General features: G+C 37.3%; 1 pseudogene; it reads left to right on the top strand.

The window, feature by feature from the left end:
• The first annotated feature begins 6,793 nt into the window (after nt 1-6,793).
• On the top strand, nt 6,794-12,144 carry LOC129450029 (NLR family CARD domain-containing protein 3-like; annotated as a pseudogene).
• The last annotated feature ends 1,257 nt before the right edge of the window (nt 12,145-13,401 follow it).

Raw genomic sequence — 13,401 nt, 5'->3', positions numbered from 1 at the left:
ATGACTGAGGAGGATCTCCCTCTGAAAGTGTATAATTATAAACTTTATCCAAAAGAGGAGTAAGCTCTTTTTCAAATATTTTATAGTATTCACCTGGGAGGCCATCCACTCCTGGAGATTTATTATTTTAAAATGCTGTTTTTTATTTCCTCTCTTGTAATTGGGCATGTCACTATATTGGCTTCCTCCTCAGTCAATTTATTAAGACATATTGAGTTGAAAAAATACTCTTGTTTTGGCAGCTCTCTTCCTTATACAAGTCTTGGTAGTAAGTGCCAAACGCCTTTGCCACATCCTTGGGTTGAGATAGCATTTCCCCAGAATTTGGACACCTGATTCTGTGAACCATCTCTGCCTGATTGTGCTTTTCGCAACTGAAACGCTAGCAATCTACTTGTCCTGTTACCAAATTCATAATACTTTTGATTTGTAAATCGAAGCTGCCCCTCTACTACTAATAAGTCATTTAATTTCTGCCTTTTTTCTTTCAACATATTTTTATACCAACATACCAGTTCTACTTGTTCTGCAAGCCTCTCTCGTTTTAATCTTGATGAAATCGCAATAATGTTTCCTCTTAAGACACATTTAGCTCCCTCCCATAATACTGATGGACTTACAGTCTCATTGTCATTAAATTGAATATATTCTAATAACACTTTCCTAATTTGTTGCTGAATCATTTCGTTATTTAGAATAGATACATTTGCTCTCCAGTACTTAAAATTATTATTTGGACTTAGCTTTAACGTCAGAGAGACTGGAGCGTGATCTGAGATGGTAATAGCTTCAATAGTGCATTGGGTCACTCTATAGCATGGGAACTGCAGGGGGTCCGCCAAATGATGTTTGACCACAAGCTATTTTTTGCTAAAAACGTAAAACATATGTACAAAAAAACGTTACATGTCCCCTTTAAGTTGTGCACGTGCGTGGGCGTGAAGGCGCGCGTTTGGTTTAGCAAGCGGACCAAAAATAAAATATCTAAAGATTATAAATGTACACTCAGGAAGCAGCAGTAGCGACAGAAAAGGCATCATAAAACAGGTAAATCTTATAGGCATGTGTGTCTTTCTTTTTAGAAAGTTATTTAAGAATCAGTGCGACATTGTCTCATCTAAGTTATATTTATATTATAACTTGGACGGCTGTTTCACACGGTTCAGATTTAAAGCGCTAACTCAACAGGCAAATGACACATTACACCGCGTCTGCTTTATAAACTTTGACAAAACTATCGCTCGCATTTAAAAATGTATGAAACGCGCACCGTGATGGTGCTTTGTGCAAGATTCATCGTCAGGTTGAAATCCGCCTTTCAAAAAGTTGCCCCAAAGAGATGCGCGCGGACTCAATGCATGTTTTCTCCTGAGTGAGTCTGATATATGAAGCTATGCAGAAAATAAACCTGCGTTACTCAAACTCGTGACAATGACGATACACGAGAAAGGCAACAAACCTCTGAATTATAAAGTAGCACAACCTCTATCCCCACCAGAATAGAGAGTCTTTGTGCCATTCACCATGGTCAGTCATCTTTATAAACTGAAAGCCCATGGTTCAGGTAAATTCACAGTAAAATGAAAATCTATTACACTGCAAATACCTTAAAATAATATTATATTATTATTATTATTATATTCATATTATTATTATAATATTCATATAAAAACTAAATCTACTTTAACAAAAAAAATTATGCATGTACAACAACAGCATAATAGTGCCAATGTACTGTCTTAATATAGTATGGCTGCGTGACAATATGGTTTGTTTCTATTTATAAAACAGTTCCAGTCCTTGATTCTGATTGGTCAATAGTTGTACTTTACTCCACTTTGCGTTGTGCCTAATACAAAAAGGCAGCCTCTCGTACCTCACTGATTACATAAATATCAGTTTTACACATTTAGTATCAGGGGGTCCCCTCTCCATGCCTCTCTCATCTAAGGGGCCCCCGACCCCAAAAACGTTGAAGACCCCTGCTCTATAGGAATCTACACCAGTCATCAGGAACATATCTAATCTTGAGTGGCTACAGTGTACATTTGAAAAGAAGGTAAAATCTTTTTCTTTGGGATGCAGGTGACGCCAAACATCTATCAAGCCCAACTCATCCATCAGTGCACTAAGCGTTAAAGATTTCCTGAGTCAGCAGGTAGTCTATCTACAGATGCTCTTAAAACGCAGTTAAAATCCCCCCCTATAAGAATTGTCCCTTCAGCTTTATCTGCTATTAATGATGCTGTTTTTTTTTAAGAAAATAGAACAATCCTCATTTGGAGCATATACATTTACTAATGTCATTTTAGTGCCCCCCACACTCCCAATCACCACCAGAAATCTCCCCTCCTTGTCACTGAAAGTTTTCTCATGACAAAAATACACTGACTTGTTAAAGAGAATAGCAACTCCTCTTTTCCTCCCACTTTGACTAGAGGAGCTATATTGTTGGTCTACTTTACCCACTCTCTCCTCAGCTTCATGTGCTCCTTATCTGAGAGATGTGTTTCCTGTAACATTGCTATGGCACAGTTCAGGTTTTTTTCAATTGATTCAGCACTTTTTTTCCTTTTAATTGGACTACCTAAGCCTTTGACATTATAAGTAACACATATTAGCTTATCCATCTGTTAATATGTTGTATATATAGCTACTATAACTCTTTCTTGAATCTCACATAAATCACAAAAATAAAGCTCATTACAAAAAATAACATAATAGCCCATCAAAAGTCTCAGGACAAACAGAACACTTACAAATGAACACATAATTAACAAACTGAACAATGTAGGCTTCCACATACCAGACTGGGTCAGACGTGAATCTTTTAACTCAAACCTGAATGACCCAGTCCCTGATGTATCTTGGACGGAGGCTGGTGACTGGTCCTCCGTGGGAAACAAAAACACGCCGTTTGCAGTATCGCTGTCGCTCCCAGAGCGTTTCGTTTGCGACTTGGGTGTGGATAGGTGGTCCTCCACTTAATGGTTCTCGCATTCCGTCCAAATTGGAAGTTTTAATTTGATTTCGGCGTTGGTGAGCGTCGCTGGGCCTCCATTGGCTCTCCTTCCCGCTGTATTTCACCCGTCACGGCACAGCTCCTTATCCAGTCGCTCCCTCTCATCTACTTGGGTGTGCACCCCTAACTCCTCAAGTACCAGCATAGCATCTGTCAATGTCGGGTAGGTCTTCACACCATCCGCCGTAAAAACTCTCAGTTGTGCAGGGAAAATACACGTTGCCCTAATGTTCTTCACCTTTAGCTGCTTTACAGCATCACGCACCAGCGCTCTTTTCTTCTGCAGCTCGGGAGAGAAATCATGATCAAAGTAGATCTGTTTTCCTTCGTACATAACTTTTTTCTGCTCCCAGGCCTGCCGTAGTATCATTTCTTTTACCGAGAAGTCCAAAAACCTAACGAAAAGCGAGCGGGGGGCTGCTTCAATGCGCTCTTTCAATGACGATGTTAAGTTCAGGGGGAAGTTGAAGAACAGATTTAAGCAAATCATGTACAAAAAGCTTAACATCTTTTCCCTCACTCCCTTCAGCAACTTTGTAAATTCTCAGGCTGTTTCGCCTTAGACAATTTTGCATATCCTCACATCGTGCATTCAAATCCATTTCTCTATGCAGTAAGTAACGAAGGGCCCGCTCATGATGCCTGGCCGTGTCTTCATTAGCACTAATACGATCCTCCGTCTCCACGGCTCTCTTTTGCAGTTCAATAATTTCTCCTTTCAGTTCACCAAAGGACGTTTCCAGACGTGTTAAAGATAGCTGGGTCTGAGTATGTCCATCTTGGTTGTCTTTCCTCATTTTCTTGAGCTCGCTAAGTATTTTTGACTGGGAGTCACGCATGCAAGAATCTGATTGCGAACTCTGGGCTTGCATCAGAGTTAGTTGCTTCAAGTTTTCGCCTTTTTCCTTAGCTGAGTCCTGTTTAGATTGTCCTTTGCCTCTAGTTGTCGACATGTCGAATTTAGCGAGTCGCCGAGTTTTATACTGGTTTTGTTAGGAAATTATTAAAATTTTGGATGGAGAGTATCACTCAAGCTGCTGCCAGCATGGCGTCACCGGAAGTCCCCCTACAAATTAGTTTTATTCTTCTATACAAAGTTGAGGAACATTGTATATATATTTTTTTTAGATGGCGGTGGCGACACGCAAACAAAGCGTGGCATAGGTTAATCTTGACAAGCTTTTGCAAGTAAAATTCTACCTTTGAACGACAGATCTCATGAAGCCATGTATAAAGTTTTCTTTGTGTACTCTCAATCAGTGAATTAAAATTTATGGAGCATCTTCCCAATTCATTTTTTCCAATAATAAAACCTAAATAAGATACCTGATCCCTAACTTTAATATTACAAATTTCTGTCAAACTACATTCTTTGATGGACATCAATTCACATTTATAAATGTTCAAGGATAAGCCTGAAGCCTTGAAGAATTGCTGGAGATTCTCTAGTGCTAATGGAACTTGGTTATCATCTGGCAAAAAAGTGTGGTATCATCAGCCAATTGACCGATGAGTATTTGTTTGTAAACTATAAAGATACCACAAAGACTACTATTAGAAGATGGAAATATCTGATAAACTAATAAAACAAATAAGGAGATATTGGACACCCTTGTCTAATACCATGTGACAAGTAAATCATAGAAGTTGTTTCATATTTTAATTTGATTGTGCTAAAGATTTCTTACGGCCTTATAAAAATATTTACCAAAACCAAACTTTTGCAATGATTTAAAAATAAAATGATCTTTGACTGAATCAAAGGCTTTGTAAAATCCAGGAAAAGAATAAAACTATTATGTTCCACCAAATTGCTATAATCAAAAAAATCTAAAACTAATCTAGTGTTGTTCATTATGTGCCGCTCCTTCAGACTGAGTCTCATCTACATGCAAGCATTCTTTCAATCTTTAAGCAAATACTATAGCAAAAATTTTTATAATCATTGTTGAGGAGTGTGATGGGTCTGCAATTTTCCAAATTGGTAAGATCTTTCTTTGGTTTAGAAATGATCATGATAATATATCCTGCTTTAATGTAGGAGGCAAAGCTTCTTTATCAATACTCTCTTTAAGAACATTAGTTAAAAAAGAAGAAAGTTCATCAACAAATAATTTGAACAGTTCAGCTTTAAGTCCATCACATCCTGGGGATTTATTGTTTTTCAAGCTCTTAATTACACTTTGTATTTCCTCATGAGTAGCATCATCATCACAACACATTCTATCAGTTTCAGAGATAAATTTAATACAACTAACTGAATCCAGAAATAAAGTGTAAATTTTGAACTATAAAGATTTGTATAAAAATTGGAACTGAAGTTAGCTATAATCTTTGGATCTTTTATCATTTTGCCATCAACACTTACAGCTCAATTGTTGAGATAGTAAAATTCAGTTTTTCAAGCTTAAAGAAATATGCAGAATTAAGTTCTCCTTCTTCAAGCCATCTTTTCCTGGATCTTATATAAGCACCCCAAGCCTTTCTTTAAGTATAAATCATCTATTTTAGTTTGTAAAGCTGCAATTTTAGATTTTTCCTCCAACGACATACAACTAATGTAACGGGTTTGAGAAAATGACATAATCAGGCTGTCCTCAAATCTGCATTGTATTTATACCCGTTTTTGTTAAATTGCTTATTGTCGTCCTGTTTATAGGCGCATATAACTAACGCGCTCATTAAATAACATAAACAAGCCATTGAATTTAGACTTTAAACCAGGTTTTAGTTGGTCAATGGTGTAGTCTATTTTAGTAGCCTCAAACTTGCAGTGTGCCAACAATGCGCCTGAACACACACCGCGTTTTCAGACCAGAACGCCCATGGGCACAAAATTGGGTGCAAATGCATTTAAAAAAACGTGGTGCTAAACGTGAAAATGATAATTGTGCGGAGTTGAAACTAGCAAGACACTTGCATTGCGCTGCATTGCATCGGGGTGTATGATAGGGCCCTTAATCTATCTAAAAAATAAATGTGATGTGATAAAAACGCTATAAGAAACATTACAAAGGGAAACATTGGGGGAACAGACTTCCACAGAACACTGGATCAATAACAATCAGAGTTTAACGCCTCACACCCCTACTGCAGAGCTGTCACTTTCTGCCACCAGTTGGGCTCCGCCCACAAAATACATCATCTCTGTTTACAAAAACGCAAATGGTCTATTACTTCTCCAACAGTACACAGAACAAAAGCACATAAAAGCCCAATTGGTTTCGGAATTCAAAAAATTTTCCTGGGCTGCTGCCGTTTCATTTGTAATGAAGCCTAACCCTGCTGTGTAATCACATAATGTCTGCTATGCTTAAAGAATCACACAAACCAGCAAACATCTTTCACACAGATTTCAAATGAGGTTTTATGGGTTGTGACTACAACCGGTGCCAAAAGAAAATTTATAAATTGCTTTGTTTTATTTAAGTGATATTTGCCTGTTGATAACAAACAGATTTAGGGCCTATACAGAGACCCAACACCATGTTAGTGTGCATATAATAAATGTAGGTATAAATCCAGAAACTGAATCAAAATCGAATAAGTTGGCACACATATGTGCATTTTAGAAATTAGTAAAACACTGTATGTGAGAAAAGATAAACAAGCTTCTTCCTTTTTGTTACTTATATACATTCTAAACAGTAAAAACATTAATAAAGATTGTTTGTATAACAATTTGAATAACCTGTTTTTTCTGCATAGCTTCCTTTACATGTGTTTCACTGTTTTTCGTCTGGTCCAGCAGAAGTCAGTGAGAGATGAACGATGACGTCTGTTTTAGAACTGCTTTATGAAACACTAGATGACCTGGAGGAAGACAAGCTGAAGAGATTCAAAAGCATCTTGAGACATGATGGACCAATTCCAGCTTCTAAACTGGAGAAGGCTGATGCCACAGACACAGTGAATAAAATGTTGGAGTGTTTAAAATCAGAAGGAGCCGCTGTGAAGATCACAATAAACATCCTGAGAAAGATGAACCAAAATCAGTTGGCTGAACAGTTGGAGATGAAGCACTTAGGTAATGATAATGAGAGAGCACATGGCTCCATGCAGCGGGAGCTGATAGGAACTGTATGTTAGTAGGTGTTGAGGTGGGGGTGTTGAGTAAAGTGTAATTTATAGCGTAGGTTCTATGCCGTAGCTATGCCATAGGTTATGAATAGGCTCTGCGTAGTCTTATGCACATCTCGCCAAAATTTCAACAACGCGTCCATTCTACGCAGACAGCAAGCACTGTGATTGCTCCCATCAGGTCAAAAATATCTTTGTCACATTTCTTTATTGGCATTTCTGCTTGCCACAGTAAGAACAAAGATGGGCCAAGTTGAGGAGTGATTTAACTCAAACTGCAACAAAAGTCACTGTCTATTTACCTCCATAACTGCAGATCTTCTTAAATCATACACAATAAACTGCTGTTGTTTCTTCGTTTATGGGTTTACTAGCCAAGCTTCTTCTTCTCTGGCTGTTGCACTGTTACTGTGGGTTACATGCGTAGATACTGCTTACTAGCAGTCTGCATGTGTAATTGCAGACAACGAGAGGTATGCTGGTCATATAATTAGAATATCATCAAAAAGTGGATTTATTTCACTAATGCATTCAAAAAGTAATACTTGTATATCATATTGATTCTTTAAACACAGACTGGTATATTTCAAATGTTTATCTATTTTAATTTTGATGATTATAACTGACAACTACGGAAAATCTCAGAAAATGAGAATATTACTTAAGACCAATAAAAAGAAAGGATTTTTAGAAATCTGAAAAGTATGAACATGAAAAGTTTATAGCACTCAATACTTAGTTGGGGCTTCTTCTGCCTGAATAACTGCAGCAATGCAGCGTGGCATGGAGTCGATCAGTCTGTGGCACTGCTCAGGTGTATGAGAGCCCAGGTTGCTCTGATAGTGGCCTTCAGCTCTTCTGCATTGTTGGGTCTACACAACCTAGGTGCCACAGCTTGAAATGAACGGTCCCCCGTTTTAAAATAAGTACGGGGGGCAACAAAATATCTCTGATCTGTTGATCTCAAACTACGTGAGGATATACTCGGCTGTAACAGGTCAGTGATATAAAGGGGGGCCTGTCATTGTAGGGCTCTAAAAGTTAGAACCAAAAATTTCAAATGTACTCTAAATTGCACTGGCAGCCAATGGAGTGCAGCTAGAACAGGAGTGATATGAGCCCTTTGTGCATTTATGCAGCCTAGGGTGTGCGATATTGACAAAAATTCATACCTGGGTCCTTTGCCGGCAACTACAACAGACACTATTTTTGAACCAATAAAAATGTGTTTGGGAAAGTCTTATACTGTTCTAGAAGTAAAACCTCTTGATAGGGACCCTGCAACTTATCAACCCACCTGTGGACGTTGGCATGAACAATCTATTTATTTCTCCTTTCTGTGTTTTTTTGCTGTCTGTAAAACAATAGCTCCGAAATCCTTGTTAATCTGTTAGTACAGTCCATCGCACAACAGCTGATTCTCATTTCGACTCGTTTTCACCGTGTTTCCGCTGATTTCACACTAAACTCATTTTGCCACTCTGTCTTTTGCCACTCAGTGGGCATAACCGCAGGCAATTTCTCCGAAAGTGACGTCACGTGCATACCCTCTGTTATGGTGCTTGTACAAATGACCTATTAGTTTGTCTGTTTGTTACAGAACACATTTTCCAAATTATATTTCACTTATTTTGTCGTTTTCATTCATGATAATTTATTCTTGTCCTTTCACAGTGATTCAGAAAGACAGTTTAGAAACCGTAGTGAAGCAAACAGGTGAGCAAGAAATCATTCTGACAACACAATGTGTTTTATTAAACAATTACTGCAACACTTATTATTGATGCAAATTAATTGTACATACATTGAGAAAGACTTCGTTCGTGCTAAAACGTTGGTTTATAAATCTTTTTGCAAGTGAGTGTGCAGTCATCTTTTTCATATATGTTTGAATTTTTTTTGGCTTGCACCTCATACGGAGTGCATTCATTTATGCTTTAATTGTTTCATTTTATTTCCCTACAGAGGATTTTCCACTGAAAGAATTTTTGAAAAGTCACAGAACAAACATGAAGGAGAAAGTCGAACATATTTTCGAGGGCAAAAAGGAAAACGAGGCCCTTCTGAAGGATGTTTACACTGATCTCTTTATCACAGAGGGAGATGTTGAAAGAGTCAATGAAGCACATGAGATACACAAGATCGAAGGTGCCACCAAGAGTCCGAAATCAGAGGAAAGGTCGATCAGCTGCACTGAAATATTTCATTTACTTAGGGAAAAAAATAAGAGAAAGATCATCCTGACCAAAGGCATCGCTGGCATCGGAAAAACTGTGTCCACTCATAAGTTCATCTTGGACTGGGCGGAAGGGAAATCCAATCAGGATATATCCTGCATGTTCCTGCTGCCATTTCGAGAGATTAACTTTGTCAAAGATAAGAAATTACATTTCCACGAGTTTCTCATGGAGTTTTATCCTGAACTGAAAGAAGTCGATAAAGCAAAGTTATATAAGAGTTGTAATCTTGCGTTTATCTTCGATGGACTCGATGAGAGTCGCTTGCCTTTAAATTTCCAAAGCGGAATACTGTCGAGCATCGAGGAAAAATCATCTGTTGATGAACTGTTTACAAATCTGGTCAGGGGGAATCTGCTTCCGTCAGCCCTCATCTGGGTCACCTCCCGTCCGGCGGCGGCCAATCAGATCCCTCCCGAGTTTGTAGGTTTGTACACGGAGGTGCGAGGATTCAATGAAGAACTGATGAGCTTGTATTTCAGTAAGAGATTTAAAGATGAGGCTCAGGCCTCCAAAGTCCTCATGCGCATCAGGATGTCTCGTAGTATCTCTATCATGTGCTACATTCCTGTGTTTTGTTGGATCACGGCCACCGTTATTCAGGAGAATCTTATCAGTAACGACACGAATGATGCCAACTCTGAAATGATGACGCTCACTGAAATGTACATTCACTTCCTGCTAATACAGATGAATATGAAGAATCGTAAGTATGACAACATTCAGAGAGAGTTCGTACAAAGCTCTTAGAATCAAATAAAGCCATGATTTTGAAGTTAGCTAAGCTAGCGTTCGAGCAGCTAAAGAAGAATAACGCAATGTTTTATGAGGAAGAACTGAGGGAATGTGGGATTGATGTGAACGAAGATTCCGAGGGCACGGGAATGCTCACCGAGATCTTTAAGAAGGAAGCCGGACTTCACGAGATGAAGGTCTTCTGTTTCGTGCATCTGAGCGTTCAAGAGTTTCTGGCCGCGCTGCACGTCTTCCTCTGCTATCTGAACAAGAACATGGAAGAGCTTCAGTTTTTTTTTCAAAAAGAAAAGAGCTTCACTTTGTTGTTTTTTCAAAAAGAAAAGAGCTCCAGTGCAAAACATCACATTGCATGACTTTCTGACGGAGGTGGTTAACAAAACCATGGAGAGCAAGACGGGACATTACGATCTGTTTTTGCGATTTCTGTTAGGGATTTCACTGGAATCCAATCAGAAGCTGCTAAAAGGACTGTTGACGCACACCGAAGACAGCACAGAGAGCATAGTGAAAATAACAGACTACATTAAAAAACAAATGGAGCGTGAGGACATCTCACCTGAAGTCAACGACAATCTGTTATACTGCTTATTGGAGCTCAAAGACAGTTCATTATGGAAGGATATTCACGAACTTTACAACCTTGCATGCCACATCACAAACGTAATGTCCATGACTCTACGGTGGTTGTAGCAGACACACCTCAAACATTTAACAGCAGGTAATCCTGCCTGTTTTTCCAAGATTTTGGGTGGTTAATATCACATTTATCTGTGGTGCGACAAACTGAGATCACATTTAATATTGGACTTTAAGTAATTATTAAGAAAACAAAAATTATTAAGAATATATAATAGAATACAAGGTATTATTGCAAAGTTTTTGTCCTCATAAAAAAGATTCTAGGACTACTGGACATTTAGTCGATTAATTTGAAAGAAAATATAATAGATGAAGTACATTAAATCAAATTAAAGACATGACTTTTCAGTTTACATGACAAATTACCCTTAAAAATAAGAGAAGATTATTTAAGAACAGTAGTGTGTAAAGTACACAGAAGATATATTTTCCCTTTTGATATATTTTTTTCAGTTTGTGTGTGTCAAATTAGTTTTATCAGTGATTTTAAGGAATGTATGCAGTGATTTTGCTTTTGAACCGTCAAAAATCTTTAGATGGATTTTTCTCAAACTTACTTCTCTGACTCAGTTAACTTCAACCACAAATATCTCTGTCATGTTTTGTCAGATGCCAACAAATTTTTAATTTTTTTAATAGAGAATGTCAAAACATCAATAATTAATTTGTAAAAATTTGCCAGAACGGGTCACATATTAAATTTTTGTGTCTATTGCTATTGAAATTTTATGGTGGATGTTTTCTCTCAATCATGATGTTATGTGAAGTTAAATTAAAATCATGTTAATTCTATTTTGAAATGTAATGTAATAATCTATAAGCAAATAAAACAATTGTTAAGACAAATAACTGAAAATGAGTGTTAAGAAATCTAGAATGGCCTAGATACAGTGTGTTGGTCCATGGGCCACCTGAGGGCTATTTCATAAAACTCGCTTGGAAAAGCAAGGATTAAAGTTACAAACTCGACTTGAATTAACCTAACAAATCAGGCGAGGCTAAAGCGGTTTCAAAAAAGGCAAATGAAGGTTATGCAATCCAACTAATTTGATCCAGATTTCCCTAGTCAAGATAATTGCGCGTGCACGCTATTCTTGAGCAGCCCTAGAGGTCGAGCGTGGAACAAATCGATCAAAGTTAAAGAGAAAGCGGTAATTTGTGATAAAAATGTATGAATAATTTACTAATGACTGAAAATTATAATACTGCTGCAATAAACAAACCCATAAAATAGCTGGAAAGTCCTTATGGATTAAATCCTTTCATACAGCAAATAAAATAAAATATATTGTCATATTTTAAAACGATCACATGAAAGCATGAAACACCGTCAGAAATGATGGCCTAGTGATTAGTGCTCTCAACAGCGCATGAGGTGACCTGGGTTCAATCCCCATCAATGCTCGTGTGGCTCTATTTTGCTAAAATGCAATGACTGTACTTGACTTGTGTTGTATATTTAAATAAATTTTCCTTTCTCCTTATATAATTCCAATCTATATATATATTTATTATGTATGTATGTATGTATGTATGTATATATATAGGTAATGAGAGAGCACATAGAGCAAGAGACGCTGTATGTTAGCAGTAGGGTGTTGAGTTAATCTGGACACAGGTTTTAGTCTGGACACAGGTTTTGTCTGTACCACTTTTCTGTGTTCTGCAACAAAATGTGCACCCCATTAAAACAATGAGCATAGAGAACGGACTATTCATATCATTTTTGAGTGAGATGCTAATGGTCTATTCAGATTAAGATGAATTTGGTTTGGAATTGTTTAAGGATGTTTGATTAACCCTTATGTGTTGTTGGGGATGTTTTCATCCACTAGAGGGTTTTTTTTACTCTTAATTTGGCCACAACTTTTTCTCTGTTTTATCAAATTGAATGATTTTTGGTGACAAATCTTATATTTACATATATTTTAAGAAAATGCTTTGAAATTTTTTAAAAACTCAACGATATACCGTGGGCAAATTTACTACCCTTTCGTGTTATTAGTGGATGAAAACATCCACTAAATTCAACGGCTGTAGAGGTTTATCAGATGAGTATTTTTTCCAAATTTTTTTACATAAATCTGTTAATCAACCTCAGTACTGATCAAAACTACCAAATCTTCACAAAAATTCCATGATTTTAACCCTTTAATTGCCAAGTTTATAAGGTGTGTCACTGATTTGGGGAAAAACACACACAGAATGACTGATTTTCAATGTGGAAGGTGATTGTAGACTGGATTTTTGTTTACCTTTTTCGCGGTCTTGGGCATGCCGGGGATTGGTGGGGGCATTGGCTTTGAAGCATTTTTGGTTTTTGTGTGGCATCAGTTTTGGTTTTTTTCTCCCTCATTTATTGTTGGTGGCTGTTTTTGCCCCATTGACTTCCATTATAACCACATTTTTTGATTGAAGAGCTATGACACCTTTTTATCATGCATTTTTGAATGTTGGTGTTTTTTCCTTTTGCTAAGAGGTCAAATTTGTAATTTTTACAGTTTATCAGTTTACAGTTTAGCTTGTGCCGGTGACAAATTTTTATGTTGCGGTGATTAATGATTTTTTTTTTTACGGTAGACGGTATTACCACGGTGTTGAATAGCATTAAAAAAACAGGTTGAAAAAAGGAGCTAACATTATTATTATAGTGTAAATAACATGTTT

The sequence above is a fragment of the Misgurnus anguillicaudatus genome, chromosome 8 (assembly GCF_027580225.2).
Source record: "Misgurnus anguillicaudatus chromosome 8, ASM2758022v2, whole genome shotgun sequence".
NCBI classification, from domain to species: Eukaryota; Metazoa; Chordata; class Actinopteri; order Cypriniformes; family Cobitidae; genus Misgurnus; species Misgurnus anguillicaudatus.
This window is presented reverse-complemented; position numbering and strand designations above follow the sequence as displayed.